This window comes from Acromyrmex echinatior, chromosome 10, assembly GCF_024713525.1.
Source record: "Acromyrmex echinatior isolate Ae372 chromosome 10, ASM2471352v2, whole genome shotgun sequence".
Taxonomy (NCBI): domain Eukaryota; kingdom Metazoa; phylum Arthropoda; class Insecta; order Hymenoptera; family Formicidae; genus Acromyrmex; species Acromyrmex echinatior.
In genome coordinates this window covers 13,108,204-13,118,288 of record NC_141861.1, presented here as the reverse complement: position 1 = coordinate 13,118,288, position 10,085 = coordinate 13,108,204, and the positions used below count along the sequence as shown (strand labels likewise).

At 33.4% G+C, this 10,085-nt stretch overlaps 1 pseudogene; it reads left to right on the top strand.

Moving 5' to 3' along the window:
• The first annotated feature begins 1,145 nt into the window (after nt 1-1,145).
• On the top strand, nt 1,146-7,790 carry LOC147908395 (uncharacterized; annotated as a pseudogene).
• The last annotated feature ends 2,295 nt before the right edge of the window (nt 7,791-10,085 follow it).

Below are 10,085 nucleotides of genomic sequence, written 5' to 3'. Positions count from 1 at the left end.
CAAAGTTATGTTGTTGATAAATGTCCAACCTTACGATATAATGTTTTATCAGACAATTTTAACCATAGCTTGTTAGTGGCGCCGTCTTTTGTCAAACGGCGGAAACTTATTTGTACATCTAATAATTATTATATCATAAAAACTACTGTTAAACTGAAAGACTGTACTATATAAATATATTATAAAAAATTATATTTTATATTATTATTATAATAACATAATTAAAGAATTAATTTTGCAATATTTCTGGAATATTACAAGTACATACCTGACATCTTGCAGGCGTATTGTTAATTTACATTTCTATAATATCTCTGCAATATTGCAACATTGCAGCAATATTACTTCAATCTTCTGTGCTATGGAGAGGGTTCCGTTAGCGCACAGTGCATATCCCAATAACACACATGAAATTTAATAGAATTCCCGGTACCGCATATCTCAATAGCGCACGTTCCGTTAACACACGTCCCGATAGCGCAAATCCTGATATCGCACATCCCGATAGCATCATAAATTGATTCTCTCCTAGATAGCACACATTCCGATAGCGCACATCTCAATAGCACACATTACAAAATGGCCCTCTTGCCGATAGCACACGTCCCGACAGCGTACATCTCGACAGCACACATTCCGATAACGCACATCCCGATAGCACACATTACAAAATGGCCCTCCCGATAGCATATATCGGGAAAAAGACGCAAGTCTTGCTGATAACATACATTCCGATAACACACATCACAAAATGGGTCTCTTCCCAACAGCACACGTACCGATAGCGCACATCCCGATAGTACATATCGGGAAAAAGGCGCATGTCTTCCCACGTCTTCTCATGAGCATATATGCTCTAAGACTTTGACCCACAGACTTTTATTACACTGAACTGCTAACTTCCCACACTTCCTTACGTAGAAGTGCTGCCTGCGTGAATTACAGCGAATTCGATTGAATGCACACTCAGTGTGCATTGGTGCTCATTAAAACCGTTATACACAAAGACTACGTTTAGCAGAGAAAACTAATCAGTTAGCGCTTAGTGATATTCTTTAACATGATAGGTTCTTGTCTTTACTTTTTTGCTAAATCTAAATATAGGAATCAATCATATTAAAGAATCATTAAACGCTAACTGATTAGTTTTCTCTGCTAAACGTTGCCTTTGTGTATAACGGTGTTTATAAACACCGAATAAGCACGATGTGCGCTATCAGGATGTGCGCTATCGGGATGTGCGCTATTGGGAATTCTATTAAATTTCGTGTGCGCTATCGGAATGTGTGCTATCGCACTGTGCACTAAGGGAACCCTCCCATATCGATAGTACATCGATTGCAGCGCATGCGCGCACGAATGCTTCTGATTCGCTCAAATATCGTCCCAACTAAAATGGCGGCTGATCAATTGTGGCCATGAATTTTCCTCGATGCCCATTCTAGTGTATATATAGTTCAGTGGGTAAGACAATTTGAGAGATACGCAGTAGGATCATGGTGTAAAGTGTAAGGGATAACATGGTGTGTAGTTAGACAGTGTCTCTCTCTCTAAAGACATTTTTAAGTTGAATTATATGATCAAAGCCAGGTTTTACTAATTAATGTGTATCTGTTAGATACACATTATCTAATAGATAATTAGATACATTATCTAATCGTTCACGATTAGATATAGACAATCTGGAAATGCCTAAACAATTTTTCGAATTGTCGAAGCGTTAATGAAACTGGCTTTTACTTTCTTACAATTCAGATCGTGAAATAAATGTTAACAATGTTCTAATCGATGGTCCATTATGTTTATTGACCTTCCAATTTGAAGAGCCTCAGATTGAAGATAGCATGTTAGAGATCAATGATTTGCAATATGCTTCGTCAGAAACTGATAATAGTCATAAAGGCAATGCCAATAGTGTTTCATCATTAGAGACCAGTATCATCAGTTACGAATTTCAAATTAATCCGAATCCGCAGGAAAATATGCATCAATTGCCTTCAGGTGAACTGTGCAAATAAATTTCAAATTAATCAAAATGCATTAACCTTATTATTTCAATACTAGAATGCTTATTACGGTCGAAGCTGGATCTTCATTGCTTTAAATAATTCAATTTTGAATATTACTAATATGTGTATATATGTACTTGCATTATATCATATTATAGTCTTTTTAGAACTGCGCGCCGCATTGTTTTCCCGGACTATAAATTAAAACTATTCTAGTAATCGTGAATTAAATTGACAAGCAATTTAATAATTTGGTGCTACCATCAAGCATCATATTATAAAGATGTTAATATGGTGAAACTGTTAATAAATTTATTGCGAAAAATTACCTCGGTCGAAACCCGGATCTCTTATATTCCGAAGAATATTACTAAGGCCTCAGCGGTCTAATGGCTTAGGATGCTCGAATGGAATACAAGAGATCCAAGTTCAAGTTCCAGCCGAAGTAATATTTTTTTGATAATTCGATGGTAGCATCAACCTATTAAATTACGCGTCAATTTAATTACTAGAATAGTTTTAATTGTTTATAGTCCGGAAAAACAATTCGGTGCGCAGTTCTAAAAAAACTACAATATGATATACATATACGCAAGTACACATTCGTATAGTGTATATTAGTAATATTCAAGATTAGATTATTTAAAGCAAAAAAGACCAACTTAATAATAACGTAATAGGCATTTTTCTAGTATTGATTGTGTTTCTCACATATGTGATCTAAAATAAAGATCCTTAATATTGCTTATTATTACAAGTTCTTTCAAGATACAGACATAATAATTTACCTCGCGATACACAAATACTTTTAAACATATGATGATTATCTCATGACATCTCATGACATTAAAACTCTTTCCAAAGGTCAGCACGTTCATTATGGTTTATTAAAAGCGCTTACATCATTTAGTAATCTTTCCTCATGTTTTCGACCATCGTGATGTAATTCATTTGCATTTAAACATTGATTTAAACATTTGCCAATTTCGAAGAGTCGGCTTTGGCTGATTTTAGACAGAATTTCTGGTTTACTATTTATACCATTCATCATCGATGTCTATCATGGGTACTAGAAAGCTTGCTTATCCAAATTTCTTCATTCATTTGTGGATGAATATTTAAATTTAAAAACTAATGGATTTTTCATCAATGAACAGCTCCGGTCAATCAATATCCGTGTTGTTATTGTGATGCTCCGACTCGAGCATATACTTGCACGAAATCACATAATGGGCACCTTGCATGTGAAAAATGCACTGTAATAGGTGAAAGAATAAATAAGCAAATAACTTTTTTGGATATCAATGCTCCATTTCGCACCGATATTGATTTTATTAACAAGTCGCAACCCGAATATCATCTTTCTTCACCATTTGAACTGATTTCAGTCCCAATGATAACTCATTTTTCTTTAGACTATATAATTCCTGTCTTGGTATAAATAAACAACTTCTAAAGTTATGGATAGAAAGGTTGAAAACTTCCAAAGTAGCCCTAGGTCATTTTAATATTTTGTCAAATGCATTGACTATGTCCAAGTGTATTCCATGCAAAAGAATTTGCATGGAAATCATTTGATTTAGATAATTATCATAGATGCAAAGCGACTCAACATCGTATTTTTCTTCTTTATTTAGGAACGTTAATTCTTAGAAATGTACTGCCCAATGAAAAATATACATTTTAATGCCCTGAATTGTGCGATGAGAATTTTATGTAGCGTTGACGATTATGACATGAACAACGAATGTGCACATTATCTTCTCGTATATTTCATTTAAAACGTGAGCATTCTGTATGGAAATGTTATAACAAAAAAAAATGAAATGCATGTTTCAACATGCATAATTTAATTCGTTTAGCCGCTGATGCAAAACGATTGGGCGCTTTAGATTCTTTTAGTGCTTTTCCATGCTTTTGAAAATTATCTTTTACTCTGAAAAAACTTCTCAGAAAATTTGATAAACAGTTACAACAGATTTATAATCGGTTACATGAACAATTATCATTGTTATCTATTGAAAATGAGCGATTTTATGATCAGCAATATCCTTAGCTGCAGAAAAAGATTAATTGCAATTTACCATTTGGTTGTAACGCACATAAGTAAATAAAATTTTCTTCGTTTTTATCTTGACAACACAAAAAGATATAATAATTGCTGCTACATTGAAGAAGATAATGCCACGAGCATTGTATTTCTAATATTGGTTATTATCGCGAAATTCCAACAATTATCGGTCAAAAGTTTACAAATATTTCAATAATCATTACCTAATTATCCCTGTAATTCAGAAAATTTAGGAATATTCGTTGTTACAAACTTATTGGTCAAATGTGGTCAATTTTTTCAATTAAATTTTTCAAATGGATTGTGGAAATGATTCAACATACTTCGTATTTCTCTTATTACATAGCGAATTTTAATTTCATTTAAAATAAAAAGTAAAATATTGTACATTATTAAAATATTATAGTTGTTTTGATAGAGAAAATTCAATAAAAACTTGATTTTTGTAAAATTATTTTTTCATCAAATATAATAGAATCAAACTATTCAATATTTAACAAATTAAAATACAAATTGAAGGAAGTAAGAATCCATGAGATAATTAGTGCATTAATAGAATAGACATTCAATTTCTATTGTCTCTTCGATTTAGACATTAATTTCGTACGCATTTCGACTTGATTTAAGTCATTCTCAACGAAATACATAAATAAAGTATATAATTATCCTGCAATCTGTGCAATCCTAGTGCCCCAATCATCCGCCTTATTGAGATGTTTCCTTGTGTTCTATTATGGTTAGTCATTCCAATAAAATATAGAAAGCTCAATAAATCAGGCTATAAAACATATAAATTTAGTAATAACCATCTTTGGTAAGATTATAAATACAGAACACAAGCACAGATAGTGTTCTTGCACCAAATTGCAAACAGATTATATGAAATATGTTAAATAGTCACTAATGTACAATATAAAAATAGCGTTCTTTGTCAAATATTAAAATAATGAAAAATTTATGTCAAATTATGCTCAATATTTTTCATTTTAAACGTATGGTTTACGTGTCAGTTACTTATACAATAATACTGCTGCGTATCGTCGCTGATACAAATCCAGCAAATGCAGTATACCATTGATGTATTGTAATATTTATAAACTCGAATGTAACAAGTTATGTAACGAGAATAATGCAATATGTTGTATTCTCGTTAGTTGTAATTTCCTCTGATGAGTAACAAAGACTATGTAACAGTTAAATAGTACTTGTTATGTAGATGTTATAGATTGTTATATAATAAAATAATTATATTTTTGTTGTGTAAATATTTCAATGTGTTATTGTATATTTTTGCTATACAATGGTTTTGAATAAGTTATAGATATATTATAAAGATATTAATGTCACTAGTGGAAATGAAATCACTTGATGGAAATGCCCTTGAATGGAAATACTATAAATCGCTGAAATCGTTAAAATTTTTGATATAATATTTAATCAATTTTTTTGTTCCAAATATTTTTTAGGGATTTTATTTAGAGGTTATTAAAAATGTTTCACAATGATTGTGTTGAAAGTCCAATTATCGGCGCGCAATCACATTTGGAACAAAAAAATTGATTAAATATATTCGTAACATCTAACTTTTACCGTTCGATGTTCTTTACTTTATTCGATTTATTCAGACACGGTCGTTCTTCTTATAATGTTAAAATTTTTATCAATTGACCTATTTCAATTGAATTATACTGAAACTGGGTCAATTGATAAAAATTTTAATGATTTCAGTGATTTTCAGCAATTTATTTCCACCAAAGGTCATTTACAATTTTGTCACTGACTTTTATAAAACTTAAAAGTAATATGATCGTATATTTATATAAAAAACCGTTATAAATGTATACAAAAGAATAAAAAAGGGATAGAAGGAACTAAGGGAAGGATTTGTTTTCGCTTAGAATTAATTCAAAGATTTTTTTTTTAATTAATATGTGCAAAATACATTCCCTGAAAATTGTTTTTGCTTGAATATAAAAGACATATAATTGATTTTAATTCATTTATTTATAAACTTCATAGTTTGAACATAAAAATCAATATATTTATGAATATCATTACTGCGTATTCAGAGTATTTAATCGTAATATTCATATATTATACTTTTATAGTAATTGTCGAGTTTAGTCTCTTTACTTTCAATATTTATAAAATAATTTGTGTTCATTCGACGCGTTTTTGCACGAAATGAACGAATCAGAAAAACGTATTCCGTCCCGCGAAGTATTAATTGTTGAAGTTGATGGATATTCAGGTTAGGAAATCTGTTACATTGATGGCATTGAGGGTTACACAAATTCTCTGCATTATAAACAAAAATTTTTTTACTTTAAAAAGTTCTATTTTAAAAACAAATTCTCTGCTTTAAAAATACAAATTATTTTTAATATAATTTTTGTTTTTACAGTAGAGAATTTATTTTTAAGATAAAGAATTTGTATTTTTAAAGCAAATAAATATCTAATCAAAACAAATTCTCTGCTGTAAAAACAATAATTACATAGAATAGAATTTATATATATTTCCCTGATATTATAAGTTAGAAATTTGTGGTCAAATTGACAGCAAAGTCGACCAGATTTTGACTAGTATATTATAACCATCTGTGTCCGCATTTGATTACGGATTTCTCGACAAAGCCTGTTGACAGATTATGTCACCTAACCTAACCTAAACTAACCAGATTGGTGGCAGAAATCGAGAGTTTGCTTGATTCTGTTTTTAAGTTCTGTTCTCAACCTGCTCTTCTGCCGATTATGCACGACTTTGTTCTGTTTCTGCTACCAATCTGTTGGCAAAGCATGTCTAGTAAGCTTTGTCATATTTCTGACAGCAATTTGCTGATTATGTCAAATACAATAATACAAACTGTGTACAATTTATTGCCTTTGTGTAATCAAAAATTGATAGCAAGTTCTACTCAAAATCTGTTTTCGCAAGATTTGCTACCAGGATTTTTAAAACAAAATTTGTATTTTTGAAGCAGAAAATTTGTGTTTTTAAAGCAGAGAATTTATATTTAAAGCAATGGATTTGTATAATATCGAAACAGATAATACTTATTATAGCCTAATTTACATGTTTTCATGTCTATCTCTCTGCCAACGATGTGACAGATTTCCTAATCTGAATAGTTGTCATTTTAACAATTAATATCTCGGTCCATCACAAGAACAATACTTGTTAAATTCATTCATTTCGTGCAAAAACGCATCGAATGAACTTTATCAAAATCGGAGGTGTGGAGGCTAAACTCAACAATTACCATTTTTACATTTAACTTCACTAATTCCATGAAACAGCTTTTAGTATGCACTGATTTGTAATGCAAGCGACTAAATTCACTAGTAATATTCTTCTGTAGCACAAGCAATACTCATTTGTCCGTAAATAATATCTGTCATAATTCAAGTACAAATTGTCATGCTTTGTCATGCTCGATAGTTTGAAGCTCGACTGACACAGAGCTTCGCGATGCCGCGGATAGACACCGTGACGTGAGAACCATAATTTAAATTATACAGCATTAATATAATATCAACGAAATAATTGTTATATAACATGCAACAAATATAACAACGTTATATTGCTGATTATTTACTATATCATGTAAATAATGAAACAATAGTTTCATAGGTTTGTATTATAAGAGTGATTCAAAACCCAGGTATCTCTAAAGAAACATATTCCTGACCGAATTCTAAGATGATTTTTTGTTAGATCTCTGAGACGCGGGATGCTAGGATCTATTGATATCTCGATTCCTGTTCTAATATTTACGCGGGATAGCCGAGGATGGAAGAGGGAAGAGAGGAAAAGAAAAGAAAAAAAAAACAAAGGCAAGATCTGGTCTCTGACGAGGTGATCCCTTTTATTCGGTGCTAAGGTTCTTAACTATATGGCTCGCCCGGAAGACGGTTTCGATCACGATGCGCGGCAAGCAAGTCGGCCTTCTCTGGCCAGGCGGAGGGATGATACTCTTTCCCGATACAGGATGGTACTCCGGACTCGGGTAGATCCACGACGGGTTCAAGAATATTCGCGGATCGAATTCCTCAGAGCGGTGATATTCGCGCAGGCTCCTATAAGTGGCCCGTTTGGCGCACACGCGGCATTCGTTGCTCCTGCGAACATCGCTGTCATTTTAATTTTAGCGCTCGCGTGGCGAGAGTGCCGCGGAGCCTCACGGAGTCGGGATGTCGCTGGGGGAAGGGGGGTGCTCGTTAGAAAAGGTGAGCTGCGCCAGATCAGATGAGGGAGCCGCAAAGTAATAGACGGGAAGGCCAGCCTTTTTCCTTTGCGGGGGGCAACTATCGAGGTCGGGATGAGCGAAGGGGAATTGAGTGTCGAGGTGGAGCAGTAGGGGAGCTCTAGAGGAGTTGCGTCCTCGCTCAGACAATCGCCGGACAATGCTCTGTTTCGAGTACTCAGACGACTGAGGAAGAGTGTCCCGAACGCTGATGAGCGCTCAAGAACGTCGGAATATGAAGTATGAGGGGACAGCGGATAGCACGCTATAACAGTGCGCTATCGTAGATAATAGGTCGTCGCTCGAGGTGTCGGTGGAAGGGAGCATTAAGGACGCGGAAACGCGTTCTTTGTTAAGTTTGGCACTCTCACGCACTGACACTTAAAGGACGTCACAGACAGGACACGTAACACTTAGACACTTTGAAATGGTACGACGAGATGTAAAAGAAAAAAGAGAAAAAAAAAGAAAAGAAAGTTAACTGAATTATTATATTGGCACGACCTTGATACACTGTTGACTCACGAAATGTGTACAGAGACAAATGAACTAAAATCAATTACAATTGAATAATTAACATTCGTTCTAACTTTACATAATGCTCACGATAACAAGAAAGAAGACGGTAGAATTGAAGTCTATAAAAGGCTCACAGCCTTACGCGGCGCGCGAGTAATTTATGACCGATTCAGGCTACTTTGTATTTACTTGCAGAAAACTTAACTCAGTGAAACTATAACAAAGCGACTAAAAATGAAGTGCGCTCGTCCTGAATAAAGATCTCGTTTATATAAAATTTAGGACTATGATGTCTCGCGGACAAGGGGGCGAGCCAATGATGCTTCGGCTCCAATGGAACATTGTTCTAGAACATTCTATAAATTTTTAATTTATATTATTTTAATTAATGCAGATTTTTGCTCGTGCGAGGGTGTCAAAAGAGGTTTTTGCAAAGCCCTTTTGATTTCGCGCGCTTGCATTCGTTCGAACTGTTCGTTTGATTACTGTTCCCGGATCGGGACTTTTTTGGCATTAATTTTCAGTATTGAGTTAACTCTCCGCTCAATCATTCAACGGTTTTTCCTCGTATTTGTTTAGATTTGAGAGTGTTGGAATTGGAGTCTCCGTTGGATAATTGGAAATCTTAAGGCCCTTTATGAGATCTACCTCGGGGCCATTTATTTGCAGTTATTAGTATATTAATTACAACTTGAATTAATTAATAAAGTTTTGTCGTTACTATGGGAGCGCGCTTGAACGCGGTTTTCCTATCCAATCTTTGCGGTTATCAATTCATTCTTTTTGATTGTTACTGCAAGCCGTAATTAGTGGAGTTTTGCATTAATTAAGGATTTCAATTAAATCGGTCGCGCGCAGGTGCGGTATATTTAGTTTAATTTCGCTGTCACGCTGTGAGCGTGACTCTTCGCTTTCGCTTGCGAGTTCGCATAGTGATACATAGATCGCGTTAGAGTGTACTTTTCGGTAGAGAGCCTACAATCAGAGTGACGTCATACGGATATCACTTGTGATTGGTCCGCTATGTTTTAGCCATTCCCTCCAGTTTTTTAAATTATTTTCTAAATTTTGAATTCATGTTAAAAAATGCTCAAAAATTGTGACAAATTAAAAAATAATAAATAAATATTGTATATAAAATATAATAATAAAACTTTTACATATATTATTTATTATAAAATTTCATTTATTTTGTACTGCAATTTATTTTGTATTGCAATATTGTACATTTTATAATATT